At 40.1% G+C, this 24,070-nt stretch overlaps 1 long non-coding RNA gene across 5 annotated transcripts in view; it reads left to right on the top strand.

Moving 5' to 3' along the window:
* LOC103385135 (uncharacterized) overlaps positions 1-24,070 on the top strand; it is a 213,158-nt gene that overhangs the window by 30,615 nt on the left and 158,473 nt on the right. For all 5 annotated transcript variants that reach the window (XR_003050833.1, XR_003050834.1, XR_003050832.1 and 2 more), the window contains one exon: positions 5,560-5,766. This is a non-coding gene — a long non-coding RNA (uncharacterized LOC103385135). The remainder of the gene's footprint in view (positions 1-5,559; positions 5,767-24,070) is intronic.

Below are 24,070 nucleotides of genomic sequence, written 5' to 3'. Positions count from 1 at the left end.
GGTGTGCTCTTCACAACCAGGCGGCCTCCCTGGGTCAGATCCATCAGCCGAGCCTATTGACTTCAAAAGCAGGAGAGAAATATGGGCTTCCACGGGCTTCTCTTCACCAACGACCGCACGGTCAAAGCTGTCGCCACAGGGAGCAGAGATGCTGTTCTGATTGGACGGAGAGCAGAGAGATGTGAATTTGATTAGACAGCAAAACAGAGGGCTCTATGAATATAGTCAGATTTAGGTGACCTCGGGACAGACACCGTGGCATGTGGGAATAAACACCTAAAGCTCTGTGAGTTTGGGTAAGATGAACTCAGAGGAGGAACGGGGACAGTGGGAAGAGGTGCTACTCATTTAATTTCCCTTTTCTCAGTCAGGAACTACAGTGTCTTCACTAATGTTTGGTGTTTGGTGTGTGTCTGTGACTGTGTGGACGGTGGTCCCACAGTTCTGGTCTGTGTTTATGTACTGCAGGTTATTTTAACTGCTCCTGACCAACCAATTTACTTTAAAGTACAGTTCTGCTACCCACACATCCGTGCTGGGTTTTCCACAGCACATCTATATGCAGACTTTTTTTTTTATTTTTAATTCCACCACATCTGTCACAACCATTTACAGCCTGGCACAGCTGCCAGGTCTGAGCCTTTCAGTTGAAAGAGAATCCGTTCTCAGCTATAATCTTTCCATTAGGTAATTAAACAGTGAAATGGGACCAAATAGATGCAGTGAAACAGTGTGCAAAATTTTAGACTAGTAGAGCCACACTGTGAAGTAGTGGTCAGTGCTTCTGCCTCACTGAAATTCACTGGAACATTTGTGTGTTTGTGTGTTTTTTTTTAGGTACTTGGGAATAATTGTTTACTTTCTATTGACCATATGTGTGAATGTGAGCGTGAATGGTTCTTTGGACCACACCATCGCCTGATGGGGATTAACTTAATTTCTTATCATGAGTTCAACAAAAAAGCAAAACGTCATATACCGTAAAAGGTCATGGTTATTGTATCGTATGAGGACCTGTATGTGGCACTGTATTGAGAGATCATACAGTTCCCTGTACCTATACTTTCATAAGTCGGATTCATATGAATGCAAGATTTAATCTGCAACATAGCACCTGAATCCGTAGTCGTATCGTTGCTGTGTAAACACCACCTAAGTGCTTGGTAACTGAGCAACTTAGGTCACCAAAAAGCTGTTATTAGTGATAATATTATTTCTTGTTACATGGCTCATGCTTGTCCATGTTAACGAATCTGGCCACACACACTTGTGTGTGCGGCTCCGTTTGCATGTTTGTGTGTGGTTAGTGGTGGGTGATGATGGAGCTAACGCCCCCTGAAGACAGTGACCCAGCGATTGACTTCTGGGCCGTTTATACTGCGCTCCTGTCAGAAGCTATCAATGCTATCAGCAGGCAGTGTGTGCCGTCCTGGAATCAAGGTGGTGACACAACCCTGGGTCACTGCCACCAAGTGTTACAGCCCGCAGGATCTATACAAATACACAGAGTCAGCGATGAACATCTGTTGTGTGAAAGCCAAGATAAAATGAGAGGAACTATGTTATCGTCACTGAATGTGGTATTTATAAATGTGAGGCAGTGAGGAGAGTAATCCTCTTAACTAGTTACAAATATGTGCTGATTATAAATATTTTTACCACTTATTATCTGTGGTATGTTTGTACAGCTTTAGCAATATGGATTAAACATCACATGGAATGCAGAGAGAGAGAGAAACATGGGATTAGTGTTAATTATTTATTCATTTTAATCTACTCGTCCCTCCTATGTAACGACCGCTCGGCATTATTTTCCAACAAGAACTCATCAACGATCCTTTATATCAGTAATAGGAAATAATTGATAGAGATGCGGAACGGGCTTTTAGAAAATGAAGAGATAAACAAATACCCGGAGGTGATTTGGACTAAATTGAAATCTGACTCTGGTGTTCAGTAGCCATGCTGATACACTAAGTGGTTTCTATTTTTATAAATGACTGTCTGTCAGGGCTACATGAATTTGCTACACGTCATCTATCTGCACGGACTGGAAAAGTACGTGACAATGACTTCCGATCTACTGCGTTACGTACGGTATATCCCAACATTGGGGGGTCCTCAGTGGTCCAACACAAAAAAACAACACAAACGAAAGAAAGCCACTGTAGCACAGTCGTAGCCTCGTCGACGTAACCACAAAAACCATAAGTCGAGGAGGTTGTAAATCGAGGGCCCCCTGTACATACAAGACATACTTTTTTGGACATTCATCAGCTTATTTTCTTATCCGACTCTGCAAAAAAACAAAACAAAAAAGGTGCAGAGATCACAAGTCCACGCAATAAAAGATGAGACGGAGTTATGTAAGCTTTAAAAAAAAAAAGTGAGGCTTAGCTGTGGTAGTGGGTTGTATTTCACTGCAGCTCATTATGTTTAAGTAGCTCATCCACCTCTTCACTTATGTACCTCAAGCTGCACTCGTTTACTATCCAGTACTCTTCTTCTGGACAATGCTGCAAGGTTACTGCCTTAAACTGCAGTGTGGGTGATACATTCTGTTTTTGTTTTTGTTCTAGAATAACATCAATTCTTGTCTCTTTCCTTAGAAGTTGAGTCTGGGAAAATGTAGAAATGTGGGAGTTGCTCCTGCTGACGCTGCTATGATAATTCTGTACCTTCGGTTTGTACTGGATGAAGTTTCACAGTTTGATTAAATATTCAAATTTAAAGGAAAGTAATTCAAGCTTCAAGCTAGGATTTACTTGCAAAGTCAGCCAGCTCTGCTATCTGAATTTGGCTGAAACAGACAACGAGCAAAAGAGAGATGGATGGGCTCCAGACTACACACACACACACACACGCACACACACACATTCCTGGCCACAGACGCTAATCTGCTCTCTCAGAACCACCCTCTATTGTTTCCGTAGCACAAATGCCATCTATACAGAAAGAATATGTTTGTCAGTCTTTCACTTCACTGAGAGATTCATGTGTGTGTTCATGTGAATGCTGCCTATAAAGACTTGTGTGGGTGTTTAAACATCAGATCCTATAATTACAACATATGCTTCCTGTCCACTTGTGCCCTACGTAGGACTAGATCTGGTCCCACAGCCTACACAAACTCAGTAAAACACACTGAACATAATTATTGTACTATTTACTGTGTGAAGAAAACCCCCTGAGTCCAAGATGAATCAGAAACAAATGTGTGTAGAAGTACAACTTTGAAAGCAGATATTCTTGTTCTTGCGTTACCTTACCTGACGCAATTCTCCATTCAGTGTAATCTGGAGCTGGAAGCATCATTTTTTAAATCATGTTGCTAATTAAAACATGAACTGGGATTTTGTTTCCACGTGTGAGCGTGCATACTTTTCCTGCGACTTAGAAAAGTTCAAACTTTTCAGTCTTGACTTTCGCAGAGCAGATGTTCATGCTGTCAGTTACTCAGGTGTTAATATCTGGAGGGATCAGGTTGTCTGTTCTACCTGGATAGGTCCAGCATCACTCAGATCTGATCAATAAGACTATGGAGCAGATGCTTTAACATTCATTCATCATTCTCCCACTTTATCCATTGATTTTCCTCTGCCTCTCAGCTGAAATGCCCCCCCTCCTCCTGGCCACAGACTTGTATTTTCCTTCAAGCATGCCAGCCAAATAAAAAGATTAATATTTGAGTATAAAATATGGCCGTTTGAACCTGGACGTATAAGTCGACCTTTGAAGTTAAACAGGTGAAAGGGCCTGATTTGTAAGATGCCTGGCACAGTTGTGGGAAGGAGATTTATAGTGAACATAAACTGCTGCGGATGATTACAGAGGAGGACATGATGTATGCTAGTTTCACTGAGGCAATCAGTATAATTTCCTATCTCTCTCTCTCTCTCTCGCTCACACACACACACACACATGCACAAACTAACACACCAACAGACAGACAGTTTTTTTCTGTGTTGTAAGCACTTCTCATAGACAAAAAATATTCTCTCACTCATAACCTTTTGAAAGTAAATACCTAATCTTAATCCTTACCTTAGTCTCTAATCTTATTCTAATCCGAACACCACACACCTTAAACCACTCAGTGGCGTCTTGCAGAAAATTGTTTTGATTAAGCACTGCATGGATTTTCATGGATTTTTAACTGCTGATGTCATTTTAAATTCAAACTTCGTTCAGAAAAAGTACATTTTAACAACAACCGGTACTAGTATCAGTACTACTACTTGTAGTAGTAGTGGTAGTAGCAGTAATAGTATAATTATAATAATTTGGAAAGAAAATAATAATAATGGCTACAAAACATAACTTGAAAATTATGATAATTGACGATAATTAAAAATAAGATTCTGACCAGAAATCTGATATGAAATACAAAAGCCTATACTATAAATGTAGAGATTGGCATCCGTACAGAAAAAAATGTTTTAATATATATATTTTTTTTTTTTCAAACTGTGACCATAAAACTCCATTTGTACTCCGCGATACATTTATCTGAATTAGCTATCAGTTGTGTACAATCGAGTCAATTTATTAAAAAATAAAAAAAATCCAATGCCTGATGCTTCATGGCTTTATATCAACAGTAAGGATAAGAATTTTAAATTTAATTCTAAATCTGACAGGCAGCCGATGTAATGAGTCCAAGATAGATGTGATGTGGGAGCTGTGGCTAAAACCAGTTAACAGCCTTGCAGCAGCATTCTTTTCCAATTGTAGGTGGTTCAATGATGTATTACTGAGGGAGGTGAAAAGGGAATTACAGTGGTCCAGCTGAGTGTAAATAAGAGCATGAGGGATCATCTGGAGCTGAGGTTGAGACATCACAGATCCAAGTTTTGAGATGTATTTAATTACAAATATAAATGTCTGTAAGACGTTTAACATGTGGCTGACGTCAGGCGTTACAGCAGGTTAATGTCTGTTAATGTCTGTAATTCATCCATGTGTGGAAATGTTAATGTCTGTAATTCATCCATGTGTTCATTGTACATTAACTTAGCAGTTAGATGTGTCATTTTTTTGTGTATTCAGGTAGTCAACAACATGAAAAAGTTTACTGTTTTTGGGGATAAAGAAAAAAGACGGTCTAGTGGTGAAAATTGCTTGGGAGGTGAGATAATAGCAGGTGCACGGAGTAAGGTGCCAGACACAGATGTGTCCGTGGCATCTAAACACAAGTGAAAAAGGAAAAGTTGGATGACACCCTTACCACACACGGCCATATTTATAAACTGTGACAGGATGGTACAGATGTCTACTGAGATAAGAATACAGAGCCTGTTAAAGTCAGCACAGACAGAAGTTGTCTTAAACATTGTGTTGTTTGCAGTATTTAACTATATGTATTTTTCTAAAAATGCAGCAACGCACGCAATTGTTGGACCATATAATTTCTATTTAAGTAGAGTCCAAAGAGCAAAAAAAACAAAAAAAAAAAAAACAAAGAAAAACCGACTTATTTAAGCAAAGTTTGCTTCTTTCTACACCTGTTTAACAACCATGTTCTGAACAGACACTCTCTGTGCCTTTACCTTTAAACAGTAATGCTGCACCAAACTCTCCAGTGGAGGAAGGCCCTGCAGACTACGTTACATCACCATGGCAACAGTTGAGGAGTGAGAGAGAAACGGCCATCAGACAACAACCCGTCGTCCACCTGTAAATGTTTGGGCCAAAGTCAGAGCCACGACAAAAAGAAGTTCCAGAAGAAGATTGAGAGCCATGAATGAACCTGGATATTTGGCTCTGGTGAGTATCTACGTTTGTTACTTCAATGTAAATGTTAGTGGACGTACAACAAAAGTTGTACGTCCTCACAGGCTGACAACCTGCTGTTACTGATGACCGTAAATGTTAGTGTGAGGCTGACAACCTGCTGTTACTGATGACCACCCACCCCCTTCAACTGTTTACATAATCTTGTTTATTTGTCCAATAAGAGGAGCTGTGCTAAGCTGTTGTGTTTGCACAACACGTCCGGCGATCGAGTTTGATTAAAGCCAATGTCAGATTCTCACACTGGTGGAAGTGAGCGGTAGTGTGGCTGGAACCACCCAGTGTAGACGGCAGGATTATTTTTACCTGCCTTGTGACATCACAAGTGGGTAAAATCCAAGCTCCTTGTGATACACATTCTAAAAAATTTGGGGAGATTATGAAACAACGCTTTTGAAAATACCACTTCAGAAGTAGGCCGAGACTCCAGAGACGCAAATATGTGTACCAAAACCCTGACAAAGTCGATTTGCATAATATGTCCCCCGATAAGTTTTCAACAAACTTGTGGTCCTCAGGATGGTTTTATATTGTTCACCAGATCAATAGGAACAGAAAGAGGACAGAAGAAAACGTACTCAGAGTTGATAACTAGGCTGGATAAGTGGGGACAGAGGTGGCAGTTAAAATAATATTACCCTTTAAATCTTCAATCTTTTCTTCTTAGCAGTGAATGAGAGAAAATTACTACAATCCTTTCAGGCTGAATAGGCAATTCAGGAGCTACAGGTGTGACAGTGTTATTACTGCTGTTAAAAAGAACCTTTGGGTTGAGTTATCTGGAGGAAATGAGATAGGAGATGTAGGAAGCTCTGGGTTCTTTAATTATGTTGTTAAGATCAGCTGAGTTCTTAATATTGAAGGTGGGGAACATTAAGCTGAGCAGATTACCACAGTCATTTGACTCTCTCTGCTGCAACATTTACACCTGAGATATCAAAAAAAAAAAAAAAAAAAAGAAAAGAAAATGCCGTTAAGCCAGTGGGCAGAAGTTACTGGGGTAGAAAATCTCAGTGTTGTCAGAGGGACTTCATCCACAACAGTCTGCAGTGGACAGTGAAATATTGAGCAAGCAATGAGTTGTAACAATTATGGTTTAGTAGTGAGGTGATTAAGGTTGCAGGGTTGATTGCTGAAGTGATTGGCCCAGAATTAAAATGATATTGAATGACGAAGGGCAGAGTAGATTTTTAAGTTGCATATAAAAAAAATGACAGAAAAAACAACATGCTGAATAAATGTAGAAATAGTGTCCAGAAGTATGGTAAAGTGGGGCTGTCCAAATTGATGGGTTATTAGTGTTATTTGTGAGATAAAGTTGCCCTGACACATAGTGTTATCTGCGTTATTTAAACACACTGTAAGGAAAAGTTTTAGTAAATATCACATTATAATAACAGATGTCATTTAAAGTAGAATAAAATGAACAATCCAGTTGAAGTAATGATCTTGGTGTTAGTGACTCTGTGTTCCGACTTGCACCGATCTCTTCCCTCTCTGTCCCCTCCTGCCCCCCCCCCCCCCCCCGATCTTCTGTGTTCCATCTTTCTCCCAGGTTCCTGTAATATATCATTTTTTTTCCCACCAGAGTTTCCCTCGGCACTCTTACATCTAATCCCAGCTTCAAATCATTCCGACCTGTATTCATGCCTTGCATTTTTATTAGGTACTACAGGGATTATACTGTATCACTTCTGCTACATAGTTTTCCTTGGTGCAATATTCCTGAGATTTGATTGTTGTTAGTTTCCCGTTGGTGTTTCTCAGGATTCTCCATTTCTGATGAACCAGCTACTGTCTTTTGTCACCAGTTGCCCCCCTGACCCCTGTGTCATCCTGACAGGTCACAACACATCATACTAACTTTCTATACCTGTGAAGACAGTCAATCATCTAAGATCGTTCAAGGGCCCGTTTCTCATTCAAACTTAATCTTTGTTTTAAAGCAATGGCCAAATTCATTACAAATTTAACTTAATTTTCATTTATGAGTTATGATTTTAACTTAGTTTTTTTGTAAAAGAGGGGTTTATGTATGTAAGGGCTTGGCATTTTTCTTATGGGAAAAAAAAAAAAACAAGAATGGGACCACAACAGAACCAACAATAATTTGAATTTAATTAGAGATTATATTATATTTGATCAGATAAATTTCCAGACACTGTGGAAATAGACATATTTACGCAACAGGAGGGTGTTGGTAGAATAAGCTGTACAATAAAAAGCAAGATGTTTTAAATGTAGAAAAAATAGTAAGAAAATTAAAAAAGAAATATAAAAAAATATATAGAAATATAAAAAAATCTATTTCTCCTCCATATTTACATTTTGTAGTTTGAATTATACTAGATGTATTGTTTAGTTGTTACACATAAGCAGAAAAAGAATTGCAAGAAATAAATAGACATTAATCTGATGCTGAAAGGTTGAAATGTAAAATATATGACAGGATGATAAAGACAATAATTGTTGAGACTGGACAATGGCCAAGAGAGGAGTTAATCAAGTAAAAATAGGATTTGTTGTCACGTTAGAACGTTCCTCTCTGGATTGGAAACACGAGGCAGCATTATCTACTGTCTTTCTCTTCCCTTCCTTTTCCGGACCGTGGTACTGTATCTTAGTCTAAAGGAGATAAGAAAGAGAACATTGAGTCATCCTCTGGAAAAAATACTGATAATTCAAACCAACTCCTATCTTTATTGAAAAAAACAAACAAACCTCTAAACATCTCTGTAAAGTTATCAGGATCAGTCAGAAATACACTTAACGTGATAGTCTGGCAAAAAAAAAAGACTGAACATCTAAACAACTCCCCGTTGAATCCCTGTGGCCTTCAGACGTGGTGAAAATAATCTGTCCAGTGAAGTGCTGAGACCAGCACTATCTGGAATAGAAATGGTTTTCTCTCCCTGACTTTTTGACTGATGCCCTAAATGAGATACTCTGTTTTGGCTAAATGGTCAAAGCTTTTATTTCCCTGGTGAGCTGTTAAGGTTGTTTGTACATGACTTGTACTATTTCATGATTTTATGCGCCTAAATTACACTGGTATTTCATAGAGCCTGTTTACCCTCCCTATCAATCATCCCATCATCCAGGTACAGCCGTACAGTTTCACACACACAACGCATGCAGACAAACAAACCATAAGTCATCTCAACATGTTTATGGACGCACTGGGATCAATAGGCAGCCAGCCCTTGGCCATCAGGAATCAATACCGGAGCATATTGTGAGGACACACGGCAAGAACAAAGTGTCGCCATGGATATGATCATACACACACAACAACACACGCTGCATGCACATTGAGTCCAGTGCTTCCAACACACACACACATACACACACATACACAGGAAGGCACAAATGTCAGGACCAGTGAGTGATGGCTGTAATGTTAGGGCTTGGTGATAAGGGATCCATTTGCAGCTTACCTCAGTCCTGGCCTTCATTGATCTAAATGACAGACACAAAACAGGAGTCAACTGTGCAGCATAAGTGCAGCCCTGCCGTAGCCTTTACACGGTGGAGTGCAGGATTGGTATTAATGAAATAAAGCTGGGTTTCTCTTTTAATGTTTACACACCTGCTCTTCAACATGTCAGTGTTCTTGACTACTGCTCAGCCAATCAATGTCAAAGGCAATGCTGTAGTGCTGAGAGTGCAGAGAATACCTGTCATGTCTGTACCTCAGACCTGTGTTGTTTGTTGTCAGCCTGATGCCAAGTTTTGAAAATTTACTGAAAATGCACTACAGCAAAAACTAAAACCTGCAGTCTGCTATTTTCTATGTGGAGAATGGGCAAAAAGAACAAAAAATATTTATTCTCATTGTTCTTATCAGCAAACATATTACAACATGGAAATAATGTCTTAACACAGTCCCAAAAGTTGGAGACAGAGGTAGGAAACTATGACTAAACCAATCACATAAATAGTTGACTGGACTATCGGTTCAGTTCCTTATCAGTTTTCTTATCTGTTCTCATTGGGTGAGGACATAAAATACGGTACACCCCCGGGTGGTTTGCATAAACTCTATAGTGTACTGTCGTCAAGCAGAGACCTCCTTTGCAGTCAGTGGAATTGTCAAGCAAACAGGGAATTGGACCAGTGGGAACTTCACAAGAACCCATTAGCAATTCCCTTCCCTTTAAGCAGTTTTCCAGGAAGGTTTTTCAGTTTTCAGAGGGTTAGGTAATGAGAGGTTTGTGAAATAGCCCTGATATACATGGTCATATTACATATAGCAGTAGAAGATAAAACAATGGGCAAAGCCGAGCCTAAAAAGACTGTCTGCAATGCAGAGACTGGATGGACCGGCCTGCAGTCCACACCCGTCTTCTCTACAGTCTCTGCAGCAGCAGAATGTGAAGGAGCAGAAATGGACAACAATTTCTGTTTGAAAGCTGCAGCAATTATATTTCTCATTTCCTAAATAATTAAGAGTATAAAAAAACTAATGGGAATTTGTCCCAGTGGTAAACGTACCTCCCGGTGTGTGTTGTAGACATCAATTTCTAAACAATTTTTTTTCTTTACCAAGGACAAAGTTTCTCAGTGTAAAAACAAACTTTAGCCCAATAAATAAAGCCTTAATTGCAAAAGTACAGGGTTTAGTTTTTAGACTCCAGAAAATCGGAGAAAAGAGATAGCTGCTATATAATAAGTTTTGTTTTCCAAGAGTTTAAAATCTAATTGCATGGATATAGGTACATTTTTCATTTAGATAATCAAGAAGAAATTCTGTAATTTTGGGTCACAGTCTAAATTACTGTGTTAGCTCACTGAAAACAAGTCATGGAAGCTGAGTTCTCCCTGAAATGACTTTATGCAGCGTCTCTATGTTGGCTTATAAATAGCACAACAAACCTCACCAAAATGTTTGCCTGACCTAAAATGAGAGGCAATTCGTCTTCTGGAATCCAGAAGAAAAACAGGGGGGAGTGGGCGATGGGGGAGGGAGCAAGAGGGGGTCTTAGTGCAGAGGTGGAAGGCTGGGCAAAAAAAGCAATTAGGAGATAGAGAAGGAAAAAAAATCTATTCTGGCAAATTTCAAACAAGCTTGTCACAACACAGCCTGGGAATTTGAGCCGTCTATCTCCCTGTGTTGATACACATGAGCTGACGCACATGTACACACACACACACACACACACACACACACACCAAACAGAGAAACTGTCGTCTCGTCTCCATCCTGTTTTTCTTATCCCAGTAACTAATAGGAAACACAGTACAACATTATTGTCTAGCTTTCAGCTGTAGCAGTAGCTGAGGTCATTACGTATTTACTGAAAAATGATATTAATATTCACCACAAAATTGATGTACCACAAATGAATGGGATGAGAAAGATGATGATGATTCTACTGAAAACTAACTTCATGAATATTGGAGAATATTTAGATCTTGGTCTTTCCCAGTCTTATCTCAATGTGCTATAGCCTGAACACACTCACGATGACTAAAAGTCTTTTGAGAATCTGTTTTTAGGCCAATGCATTTAAATGTTATAATGATAGAGGCTTATTACTGAAGATAAGGTCCTTGGATGAAACAATCCTTGGAGCATCGTCCCAGGAGGTGAAGTGCAACCCTTCGGGGTACTAAGTGGTTCAGGCTGCAGCGGTGTAATTAATCTCCATCTGCTCAGTCCTTTCCATTGTCGGCTCCTCATTATGGTTGGGAGGAGGTCAGCTAGTTTTCAGGTGGGACGTCGTGATGAAGGATTATTAAAGAGTGTGAAAAGGTGGCGCTCTCTAACTCCATGACGCGATGCAGGAAACCCTTCTCGATGTAAAAAAGAAAAAAGAAAAAAAAAATCATTCTGTGGTCAGTGTCAGCAGCATCATTCGAGGATTCCTGTGCCTGTCTGTTATGGGTGCCTCGTGTTGTTGGCTGCTCTGCTGTTGTCACCAGTTTTTACTTTGTGCTGTTAGCTGGTTGTCTTGGAAAGAAAACCCCTACCATCTCCAACTGGCTGTACGACAGAATGATGGAACAAGACTTTCTTGATAAATTTAAGGGAGATTGCGACCTAAGCAAAGGTCGAGGACGTTTTAAGCCAAGTACCCTCTGTGTTGAAGGGTTTCATGTCTGTTATTCAATGGATTTAATTTAAATTCATTTATACGGACTGTATTTCTTATCAAGTTTGTAAAACCTCTTTCTCACGTCAGTGTCGGAACCTCCCGTCTCCAGTCGTAATTGTAGACTGTAACAATGATGGCGTAACAAGACTTCAAGAAGCATGTTAATCTTCGGTCAACTTTTACACTCTAAAATCTCATACCCTGTGTCAGACTCACAAACACACAGACGCACATGTCAGTCTTTGTGACTCTCTGTGACAGTGGGATCAGTCTGCAGCCCGCGGGCTGCAACCTCTTGAAAACCCTCTGAAAACGCTTTAATTAAAACGTCTCACACAATTATAGCACATCCTGATGCTTTGACCTTCACACCTCCCATGAATACTGTGCCACACAACGTCTTTTTTCTCACTTATGCTTTGTCCCCCTCCTTGACTCCCCCACTCTCCCTCACTCCCTCTACCCTCCCGCTGTCTTTCCCCCCTTTCGTGTTTTAAACTACAGCCCTGATTCTGTAAAAAAGAATTGATCAGGCGATGGTAATTATTTATTGCTCTCTTTTTTTATTTAAAACCTGCCTTAGACCCATGACATCCTGATAATTTAGTTTGAATTTGTCTGACACTAAAAAGCCTCATTAATAAAGCTTAGTAAGAATGACATTTTATATGACATGTCATGAACGCTTGTTTAAATGTTTAAAATAATATTTGAATTATGTCAAAGATATTTATGGGTAATTCTGCACTCAAACTCACCCACATTTGTAATGACACCGCGTTTCAATGAAAGTTTACAGTGATTAAGGAACACCAGTGTGTCTTTTGTGAGACTTTTTTTTTAAATTAAAAATTTAAAACATTAATGCATCTCTTACTGAATTCATGATATGACTGTTAGTGCACATTGGATTTATTTGCACACTTATTATATATGTAATAGTTTTGTAACTCACAGTAAGATGTTTCTGGAGGATTGCAGGTTGGAATGCTGCCCTGGCCGTGGTGTGTTGAGCATGTACTGAATATGTTCTCCATGGTGCTGCCGACGAATGTGTTAAATGCGAAGGATATACTTTGTGATGTGTAGTATCTGTAGTATCTAAACCAAAAAGCTCCAACAGCAACAATCAGAATCACCATTATTCTATCCAGTATTGTTGCTGTTTACACTCTGTCCTATGTGCTTCGTTTATATGTAAGGACTGGATGGCTTTATCCATTCATCATACACAGTCTACAGAGTACAGTGTGCGTTGTGCGCTCAATTTCTTTCCTACAAATATAAATCATGAGTTAAAGCAGATGTTTCAGGGATCGTTTGGTAAAAACAGCAGTATGTACATCAGTGGTCACCAACGATATTTACCCAGGCCCAGGATTTTTCTGACCAGACACCTTGGGGCCGAACACCCAAATAAAATAAAGTATTTAGTTAAATAATATTTATCTCGAATAACATTGTTATTCGATGATTGTTTTGGAATCCAATCGTGGACCGGATGGTATGGTTCCACCATTTTCAACCTGCTGGCCGCCAGTTGGTGATCAATGATGTTCTTAGAATTAATGAACATTTCAAGAAAGACAAAATATATATCTAAGTGTTGTTTTGGATGTTGACATCTTGATAGATGACGACTCTTAAAATCTTGAAGATGTGCCCGCCTGTGTCAACCCACCCTGTAATGAAACTGTGTCTCTGCACAGAAGCACCGTCTGAAGCTTTTTGTTAAACCCAACGATGTGCAGATTATGATGGGCAGTCTTCAGTGTGTGTGCATCAAAGAACTCCCTCTTAAGTGCGCCTCAGGGCACTTGACTTAGTTTGCAGTAGCTTTATGCTGCACAATGTCAGCTTAAGTTTAACAATCTGCTGCTATGTTTTGCCTGTTCAGCGCTTCTCTCACTTCCCTCTCCAGCAATAATAGAGCCGTAGATGGGATTCACTGCCAGACCTGCAGTATCACATATATGGATATGTAAGATAGACATAGGTGCTAGAAAACAGCCATAGGCACACACACTCACACACACACACTCACACACACATGCATTGATACACAAATGTCAACAAACACACTGCCTGTGGTTTTCCCTGCTGTGAAAGATGGACGTGTTGTTCTGGGGCTTATATGAAATGGGGAGGAATGATGGCAGACCATGATTGGTTAGCCCATTTAGACCCGTGCCTGTGATTGGGTGTCTTATTGGACTGGCTCCCATCATGCATCACACACATTCATCCAGTCCTCAGGTCTCCTCAAGTAGGACCAATCCATCTGCCCCTCCATCCCGCTGCCCATGTCCTTCTCCTACTTCCTCCATCTTTTCCGTCATCACATTCCCCTTCACTGTATCAACCATCTCTCTTTTGCTTTATGTATTTATTTCATCACATTGCCTTCAGTTGCTCGCATGGCCATTTGCCTTCCTGCTGTTTACCATCCTTATTCCCTTATTTTTCTTGTCTCCCGTCTTCGTCCCCTGCTGTACGCACCTTTCTGGTCAACTAATATGTATATCCTTCATTTCCCCTCCTCTGTCCTCTTTCCTCCCAGTCCTGCACCACTCGTTTTTTGTTTTTTTCCTGTTGCATGCTGATAATGTGAAGGGATGAATATGTGGGGACATTTATCAGGGATGTGTGCTACCAGCAGTGGTGACCACAGCAGGAGAAAAGGAATGGAAATACAATTTACACAGAGCTAAAAACAAAGCAGGAACATGGTGGAGATAGTGTATAAGGAACAGTAAATTGTTCTCATTTAATCTAAATTTTTTTTTTTTTTTGCTTTGCAGGTGACATTTGAACACTCTGTATGTGTGTGTGTAATGTTTAGTATGACTGTACCTGAGGGGACATACGATTGTTGTGTGGACACTTGTTGGGACATTTTCCTTTAGGTTCAGTGTTGATGAAAAGACATGACTCAACATATAAATATGTACAGTACAAATACTGACTAGGTCCTAGTACCATTTTTACAAACTTATACAAGTAGAAGTAAGTATTTGAGTACTTACCGATACCATCACGACTTGATTGACTGGATTGAGTGTCGACTGACTTACTCCCTGCCTCTGGTACTGTATACATGGTATTCGCCCATTGGTGTTTGAGTCAGTCAAGAACAGTATCTTGGGCCTCTCCATCTTTTCCTCCCTTATTCTCGTTCTCGTGTTCTCTCTCTCTCTCTCTCTCTCTCTCTCTCTCTCCTAACAGTACATTTCTCTCCACATCCTTTCCTCTGTTTTATTGCTCTGCCTGTATGTCTCATCCCAGTTTTTGGTTTTTTTTTACCCGTCCATCTTTCTGTGCCAGTGTCAGTCAGCATGTGTTTCTTCTGCTCCAGTCAGTCTTAGCTATCTCACTGCTTTGTCAATGCATGGTTTTATACATCCTGCACAACTTTCTGTTTGTTTCTCGTCCCGATCTCCTTTACATTATCTCTGCTTCAGCCCCTCCTGGGACCGTCGTAATCAAAAGTGATGGCTAGATAGGAATAGAACTGATATGCATTTCTGAGTTGTGCACAAACATCTCTGTGGTCTTTCATCCAGATACTGTTTTTGTTTGTGATGTGAAACAACCCATTAGGTCTATTTTAAGGTCACTGTTTGTGTGTGTTTAAGAAGAGACCCTAAGGGGGCACAGTGGCCTCCTGTCACCTTGCCAATCATATCGGTTGGGTGTTCTCTGATAACCTTATCTCTGTCTGAGCTCTACATAGCCACAGGGCCCCCACCACCACACACACACACACACACACACACACTCACACACCTTTTACACATGGCAAATGAAAAAGAGCCAGAGCAGATAGGGATCACTGCAGCTAAATCAAGGACATGCACTATATGCTGCTTTTCTCTGTCTCTGTGACTCTTATCTCTAATGGAATAGACTCACATTTTCAGTTCCCTCCAAACCTCACGGTCATGATCCGTCACAGCAAAAAATTATGCTGATGCAAAGTATAAGAGCTGGAGGAGCAAAAGTTTCAAACTGTTGTCCGAATTTAATACGTGCTGTGGGAGTGTATATGTGTGTGTGTGTGGGGGGGGGGCACTCTGTGTCTATGTATAAGACACTCTGCTCAGTACTTTAAGACTACTAGAGGCTATTTCAGACCAAGGGGCTCCACAGTGACTGGGACATTGAGTTGAGTTTACACCCACCGGACCATGAGTGTGGTGAGGTTTGTAGAAGAACTTCATCTGCACATGAGTCATCAGTTTATATAAAATGAACAAGGAAGAGTGGCAAAAAAAAAAAAAAAAAAGATCCCACATAAGAAACTCTGGTGTTAACAGCAGGTGCCAGGTATGTAGCTCCTTTGGGAATCAAACCTCTAACTCTGGCAAGTCAGGCATGCTAACCGCTTCACTATGGAAGTAAGAGTAGTAGGAAATGTTAAAGGTGCAGTTTTGACACAAACTGTGAGAGGCTGCAGCTGAAGTACACAAAGAACCTGCAATGTAAAAGCCCTTTGATTGGTCAACGAGACTAGAACAGAATTCACTCCAGACCAATCACTGTTTAGAAGCTAGGACATACGGAAGTGGAAAACATGGAGGAGGCAACGGATGGCAGCGGGTTGGGGGTCACTGAGACCCCTAAAGAAATGCAACAAATTCATTGAAACACAACTGTTACACTGTCTTATCTCAGTTTGGAATATCAGATTAGAAGCACCACATGTCAGGTTAGTTTTCTGGTCACTTCACTGACTATATTATAAGTTGATATCATACATTATATGATTTAAAAATGATAGCAGATAATCTACAAAGAATAACTCAAAATCCTGTATTTACAATACTGATAAACCTGATAAACCTTCTTTTTCCACGTATACTGAGGTGTTAATGAGTCTGCATTATAAAACCATGGCTGTTAATTAATGTTAATTAAAAAGAACATTGTTGCAGCCATTTTTAAGCCTATGTTCATTATTGTCAGTGTGGTCCAGGTAAAAATACATATACATATATACATATATTTTAGTATATTTGAATTAATCCTAGATGAAAATGTCGGTCTAATATTCCTCATGAGATTAACAAGGTCATTATGTCTCAGTGGAAGAGGAATTTGGTTTTGATGGCTCTTTTTGTGCTCCCATCTGCCTTTTGTGAGGGTCATCACATTGTCCGTACATGTCCATGAAGCACACATAAACCTAAACGACAGTCATTATGTTGTTGATGCCAGCATGTTTGAAGTGCTCACTTTAATGTGGACAGGAAGAAGAGGAGGAGGGGGGGGGGGTGCGTGGGTTGATGATAAGTAGAGCTTAATGTGCGTCTCAGAGCTTTCGTGGCTAAGATCAGACAGAATGGAAGATTGCAGGTTCTACCTTCAGCTATTAGGCAGATTCTCCTCTCACTTATCCTTCACACGCCTCCTCCTCGCCCTCACGTCCTCCTTTTTTCCTCCTCGTTTTTTAAATGTTTTAAACTTTCTTATACATGTTTCACCAACTCTTCAGCTCCCACCAGCTCTCTATTTAGTTTTCTGCATCCTTCTGTTCTTGTGGCTCTCTCGCTCTCTCTTTCCTTCCCATTACTTCAGCCAGTGAAAAAGTGTGTGCTTCAACAGTCCTCTCCTGCTGCTGCAGACTGCCTTTATATGGGTACATCATATTTGATGAGACAGGTAGGGGGTGGAGAGTTGCAGCTAATATCTCTCCCTGGGTCTCTCTCATGGCTCATTCTTTCTAGCCTATTTATTGTGTGTGTGTCGGTGCGTGTTTTCTGTCTGTGTGCGTGTGCGTTTGCATGCATGTGTATGTACGTGTGCCTGAGGCCGTGATAATCCATCAAACACGCGCTCCCGGGGCATAACCATTTCCCACTATCTCATTGCCTCTAAACTCAGGGAAGCATATTTTAGAGGTGCTCTCTTGCAGGTATGCTCTTCCTCACTATCTTATACGGGATTAAAGTGGATGACGAAAATGTGCAATCAGTTCCCAGAAAAAGCAGAATCTCGTGGCGGCTTGCTGACACAAACTGCGTACTTTACTTATGTACCGTACGTACCGTCTGTTTAGTCACGAGGAGCCGAGCTCAGCAGCTCGGTGGAATATTCACAGTTCCTTCAGTGCATTCGTTTTATCCAATCTACTCCGTGTCTCCTATTAGGGATTTAATCATTTACAACTGTGTGTGTGTCGGATACAAATGCTTTTGGAGAACACAGCACCGGCCTCAATAGGGGCGACCTGACATGGATATGTTTATTGATTAATACATGTATCAATTAAAAAAGCCAATACAAATGATCAATTGTTATTGCTGTACTGCTAAGGTGCTTCACTCTGTGCTAGGTCCTGTTATTTCCCCAGTCCATAGTAAAGGTTAGGGTCTGGTTTGGAGTTTTAATTCAAAAACTAGTAGTTTGCTGACAAATATGGAATCGTGATTGGCTCTTTATCCTTCCAATCAGAAATAACCGGTTTTAGCTGCCTCAGATGTATGTCCTTGATCTACTTGATCCTAACAGATTCTGATCAGTACTGAGTTTGTCTCACTGCTGCAGTGGGCTGAACTCATGCCCCGCGGACGTTCCAAGTGAGAAAAGGAAGTGCTGGGCTGCTTTTCTGACTCTCCATAGAGGAGATACGAAGTCGTCCTACCTTCCACTTGTCTGCTTCTACTACAACCAGAATTTGTATTGTATGATTTTAATGGCCTGGGTCACACAGTAAAATGTAGGAGTCACCAAAAATGCTTACTCAGGAAGCAGATATACTCAGATCTCAGGGAAAATCCATTAGTTTTTACTCCTATGTAAAAGTATATGTATTTGCATAACTCAACTGGAACTGTGAATATATTTAATATGGAGCATTAATCATTTTCTGTTCAGTGCTGGAAGACGATGTCATTCTTATGTAGTGCATTGCTGTTATTTAAAATCACAAAACCATAATTTAAAACCAGTGATCAGAGATTCCTGTTGGGGCAGAGTCAATGAATTAAGTGATAATAACAAAAGGAGTTGGATGACTATTTATGTAATATTGTTTTTTGCAAATGACTATGTTCAGTGCTGTTACAAATATAAGTCCATATAAGAGGGTTATATGTGAACAGTATGAAAACAGTCCCTGGTTTGGAGCAGAGGTTGCTAAACTACGGCTGTAAATGCTGGATTATTTAGAGAAAAATATTCTCCAAGGCTGTAGCCTAGCAGCGAAACATTTCAAAGCTCCATGAATTTGACTTGTTTTTATGTGTCTCAGCAGACGAACCAAACTATGGTACCTGTGGCACCCACAGGAACAACAAAGATAAATATAGAGCTCAAAGATTCACTCTGACGATGGTTTTCTAAAAGACCGTCAGGAATACAGCTCAAGTATGTCCATTAGCTAACAGTAAACAGAGCACTTCATTTTTTAAGTATTTTATACTATTCTCCAAATACGGGTCTCAGAGTGGAGAACTCTGGCTTTGTGGTCTCTGTAACCTCTTGCCCCAGTCACCTCTGCTTAATGCCACTCAGTAACAACAATGGCGGATGGCGGTCTATTTCTGACCATGCTGGAGCGGCTAATTCAGCTACTTGGTGTGCTACAGTTAACTATTCCACTTATTCTGCAGCTCCATCTTAAGCTGCAAAGGTTTGTGCGGAACACCATTGTTTTGGTGTTTGATTGATGGAGCAGAGGTGACACAGCGCCACGTACAGGTCTGGCATATTTACTGCAGGGACAGGAGTCGTATTAAGTGGCTCCAAAGAAACCCCTACACAGGCAGAACATTTAAACTCTCTAAGAGAGACGGCCCATTTGAATTGCTATTAACACAAATTATAATATTGTACTATAATGTTATAGGCACAGTGGCTGTTCTCCCACCTGCCATGCAGAAAAGTTCCACATTTAATGGTTGCATCAGGAAGGGTATAAAAACTGACAGATCACTATGCCGACTGTAATTGTCATTATGAAACAAATACCAAATATGAAAACACCAAACTGTTTGCTTTCTTCATTTGACTCCGCACACGATCTTGTGGAAGCATGTTTCCTCTGAAGGTAAATCTGTGGTTATCTTTGTGTAGGTAAATTCAGCTTACTGCTGCAACGGTGCAGACGACATTAGTGCAGACTATTGCAGACCCGTAGTGTGGGTCCCTAATGGCCTGTTCTCCATCAGAGTAACAGCTGAATATGAAAATAGGTGGATCCACTGATTCCCTCATCCCCCTCTTATTGAGTTTACTCCAGGGACAGCACAACTAATTAGCTGTCAGGCCAGGACAAAGAGATACACAGACATACTATGCAGTAATTATATACACTCACACATGCTGTTACACCCACACGTGCCCGTGCACGCACAGGCACTTACACTGAAAAGGGCTATGTGTTGAGGGCGACACTTGACAAGTCAATAAGCCAATGACTTATCTCCCATTCTGCACCTCTCTCTCCTCTGCTCCACACTTTATCGATTGCCTCCGTAATTATTCACTTTATCTAAAGCCGGAATTATCCACCTCACAGCTTGCAGCACTCCAAAAACTCCCAACATGAGCGGGCTCGTGTCATTACGCAGGCACTAACAACCATGTGAGGTGCAGGTAGATATTTTGAAAGATTGAAATATTGATTTTCTAGACAGGAAGGAACACCTGTCGCATGACAGTCTAATCTGGGCACACGCGGTCTATTAGTGGGTTTCCAATCCCACACTGGCTGAATTTAGCATCACAAGGACGGGGAGAGATGACATCCAAGGACAGAGAGGACACTAGAAGTACAGTACGCTGTGAATGAGACTGCTATCTTCTATGTATGGTTTAATAACACTGAGTTTAGAGGATTGATGTAGGACGGGTATTGCAGGTTCTTTGTTGCACCGTGTTTTTTTGGTTTTCACCCTGTTAAGTAACTGCTCTACATTATTGGTACAACTTCATCCTATCAGCAAATTCTATCCATCTGTTAACTATCTGGCAATTATTTTAAAATGTAAACATTTTGAAATGTTTAAGACAGATATCCTGCTCTAACTGTTTTAACCTCTACACTGTACGTTTTGTGTTTTTATTATTTGGCTTGAATTGTGATTGTTGTTTTGTGTTTTTATTATTTGGCTTGAAATACATAATGTATTAGTTGTTAATTTTGACTTAGTTTCTTGTGCACTGGTTTCTTATTGGTTAGCTGTTCAAATGGCCTTCACCCAGCCTGAAATTTAACCTTTTGTTGTCGGGTCTCCGTATAGTGTTAGAAATAATATTTAGTATTGTTTACTGGCAGAAAATGAAGTACAGTACCATTTTACCACATGTTTTAACACCAAGTTCTTAAATTGCTTTTTGTGAGTATTTTACAAAGCCATTTTTATTCTCCAAAATCAGTTCACAAGATTCTTGAATTAAAACTTAAAAGTTAAGAAATGCTGAAGTGAAGATACAACCATAACGTGGAACATTTCCACTAGATTGTTCCTAAATTCTCGACATTTAGACCCAAACTTTGGTGTTTCAGACCCTCCACTTCATGAAGTTTTTAAAGTTATGACGACACATGAGTGACTGATCTGAAGGACCTTGACTTGTGGGACAGGACAAGAGAACAGACAGGGACTGAATGTAAATGATCCTGATCATTGTGTCCTGAAGTCTGATCTGCACCATGATCTGCTGATCCTAAAAGTCTAAAAGTTGTCTTAACTTGAAGTTTCTTCACATGATCAACCTGTGAATAAAGCCTTAAGGTTAATTAGGAAATATTGAAAAATGTAATCAATATCAGGGGGAAAAGTTGTAGTTCAGCCTCTGTTGAATGCAATTAAAGACTAATTTATAATTACCCTGGGGCAGCACAGTTGGAACAGATTTAATGAAATTGCGTGAGTTTCATTTGCCCTCTGCCTACCACTCACAGATCAGTCTCCAATTTCACGCCATACCTTAATTAAATGGGAAAGTGTTTGTATTCCAGTCTATAACTCATTCTATCAGACTTGGAAGTAGTTTGTAGTTACGGTGAAGCATATGTTCCTTTGACGCACCAGAACTTTTGACTGTTTAGTTTTTTTCAAACATTAACCGTCTGTTTTGGCCACCCGTCTTGGTCACAGTTTTGGTTCCACTTCCCGCCTGTAACAACAGGACTTAAACATTCTAATCCATCAGTCTGCTCAATGGGATATGTGCCAATAAACACACTCTCCCAGGCTGCTATTGACGCATTGATCCACCTATCAATAGTTGACACTGTGAAGTCATTTTACTCCCGTCCTGTCCATCACTGACCAGTCAGTCAATTTAAAACTCTTTAAGCAAATAACCCCAGAGAGCTCTGCATAATGCGATGCTAATATGTGACTAAATTTTCCTCTCCGAGAGAAACAGTCAATCTGTTCAGACGGCAATACTAAAGGGAGAGTCTGCCTTTTTATTATTAGGGGATGTAAATAAACACCCACATAAGTCATAACAGATTGCTGCAATTAGCATTTTAACACGTATCTTAAATGCCTTGGTGGCTACAAATACTGTGCAAAAATATTTTTTGTACGTCACAGGCTTTGCAACTTTTGTCTGTGTAATATGTCTTTCCTTCAGGCTTGTTATCAGTACAGTTATCAAATACTTCAAATCTTGTGTAAGGTTTTTCAAGTTAGGTCATGTAAGGATACTGTCGGCTCACAAAACCCCTTTTTTCTCTGTTATTATTAGTTTGCTTCTGAATTTAAATATTTATTGCAGTAAGTCTGGCGAATGAAACTTCTTATTTGAGCAAAAGTAGATCATAATGTAGATGTAGTTAGACAATGTAAATCTCACAGATATCTTCAATATGTGGTTTGTGTTTGCAGTTTGTATGGATGTCATCACTTGTTCTTGATTAGTCTGTGATCACAGTACATGTATTTGTGACTTCCTGCTGTTACTCACGACATATCAAGGCATGGTCTGTAGTAATCTGTGACTGGCTAAACAGATGACCTGTTGACTGGTGATCTACAGACCTCTGCTGTAGCCGAGGGGAGGATTGTGTCTTCATGACTCACTTTTTCAGCCGGGTGTGAGGAAAAAAACTGACTGGGGAAAAACAGGGGGAGAGTGTGGGAGGGAGGGAGTGAGGGAGGGAGGGAGGTGAGGACATTTTGTGTGGGCTGTGTAATATGTGATTGACAAGTTTTCACCGAAACAGCAAACAACAACCTTTCCAATCCCAGGAAGGTGCATCGTTCCTGCGTCAGAATGGTTGGGGAACAGTTGATAATGGGAGATTTTATCAAACTAATATTTACTGATTTCATTAGGGACAAGTCAGTGTTTGTGTCATTTTCTGTGGACAAAAAAAAAAAAAAAAAAACCAACAACACTTCCAAGATGTCATCTGCCTGTATGAGCGTGTCTGTAGACTCTGGACTCTTCCTAAGAATGAAATGATTTATTCATTATTTGGTAGTTTTCACAGTGGCGTGTGTTGTTTTTGTTTATTTGACTTTGGGTGGTGTTTCCATGGTCTTCAGTTAATTTGCACCTTGTTACTGTTTGTTTCAGTGGAGCCTTCCTTAGTTTCTTTTTCAACTTTGTAATTTTTTTCCTGAAAGTGGAAGATAATACATTAAACAACAGGTCTGAGTCATTCAAAAGGATTATGAATTAAATATCATGTTTTGTATGTGTTTTATTCAGCCGTACAAGTACAGGTCATGTGTCAGTAGTTGGAAATTCAAAAATAGTTAAATAAAAATTCATTTGAATTTTAACATTCACAGCAGGTGTTTTGCTACTCTTTTCAACAGTTATCAGGCACTTTTTTTCCTCTTCTTGCAAGTGAAAAATTTTTGTAATGGCTTATTCTGCCTGCATGCCTGCAGGCCGGATCAATTCAAACTCACATGTCCCTAATAGTACCAGAAAAGTAGAATCCATTATTGTTTTTTCCTCCCTTTGGTGTAAAAGTTTGATTAAAAATCTGAGTTCATGCTAGATGTGCCGTCTCTCACTTCATCTGCTTCCACTCCCTGTTCCGTGTCTTATTTACTTTCATCTTGTAATGTAATAACTTCTTGCATACAAGCAAATGTGTCCCCTGTGGCTGATTGTCCAGAACGGTGTCATGTGGCGTGGTTTCAGTTACATTATTCCCCAATTACAGATTCAAGGCTGTGAAAGTGTCTTTTTTCCAATATGCA

The sequence above is a fragment of the Cynoglossus semilaevis genome, chromosome 10 (genome assembly GCF_000523025.1).
Source record: "Cynoglossus semilaevis isolate Cse_v1.0 chromosome 10, Cse_v1.0, whole genome shotgun sequence".
In the NCBI taxonomy this organism is placed as follows: Eukaryota; Metazoa; Chordata; class Actinopteri; order Pleuronectiformes; family Cynoglossidae; genus Cynoglossus; species Cynoglossus semilaevis.
This window is presented reverse-complemented; position numbering and strand designations above follow the sequence as displayed.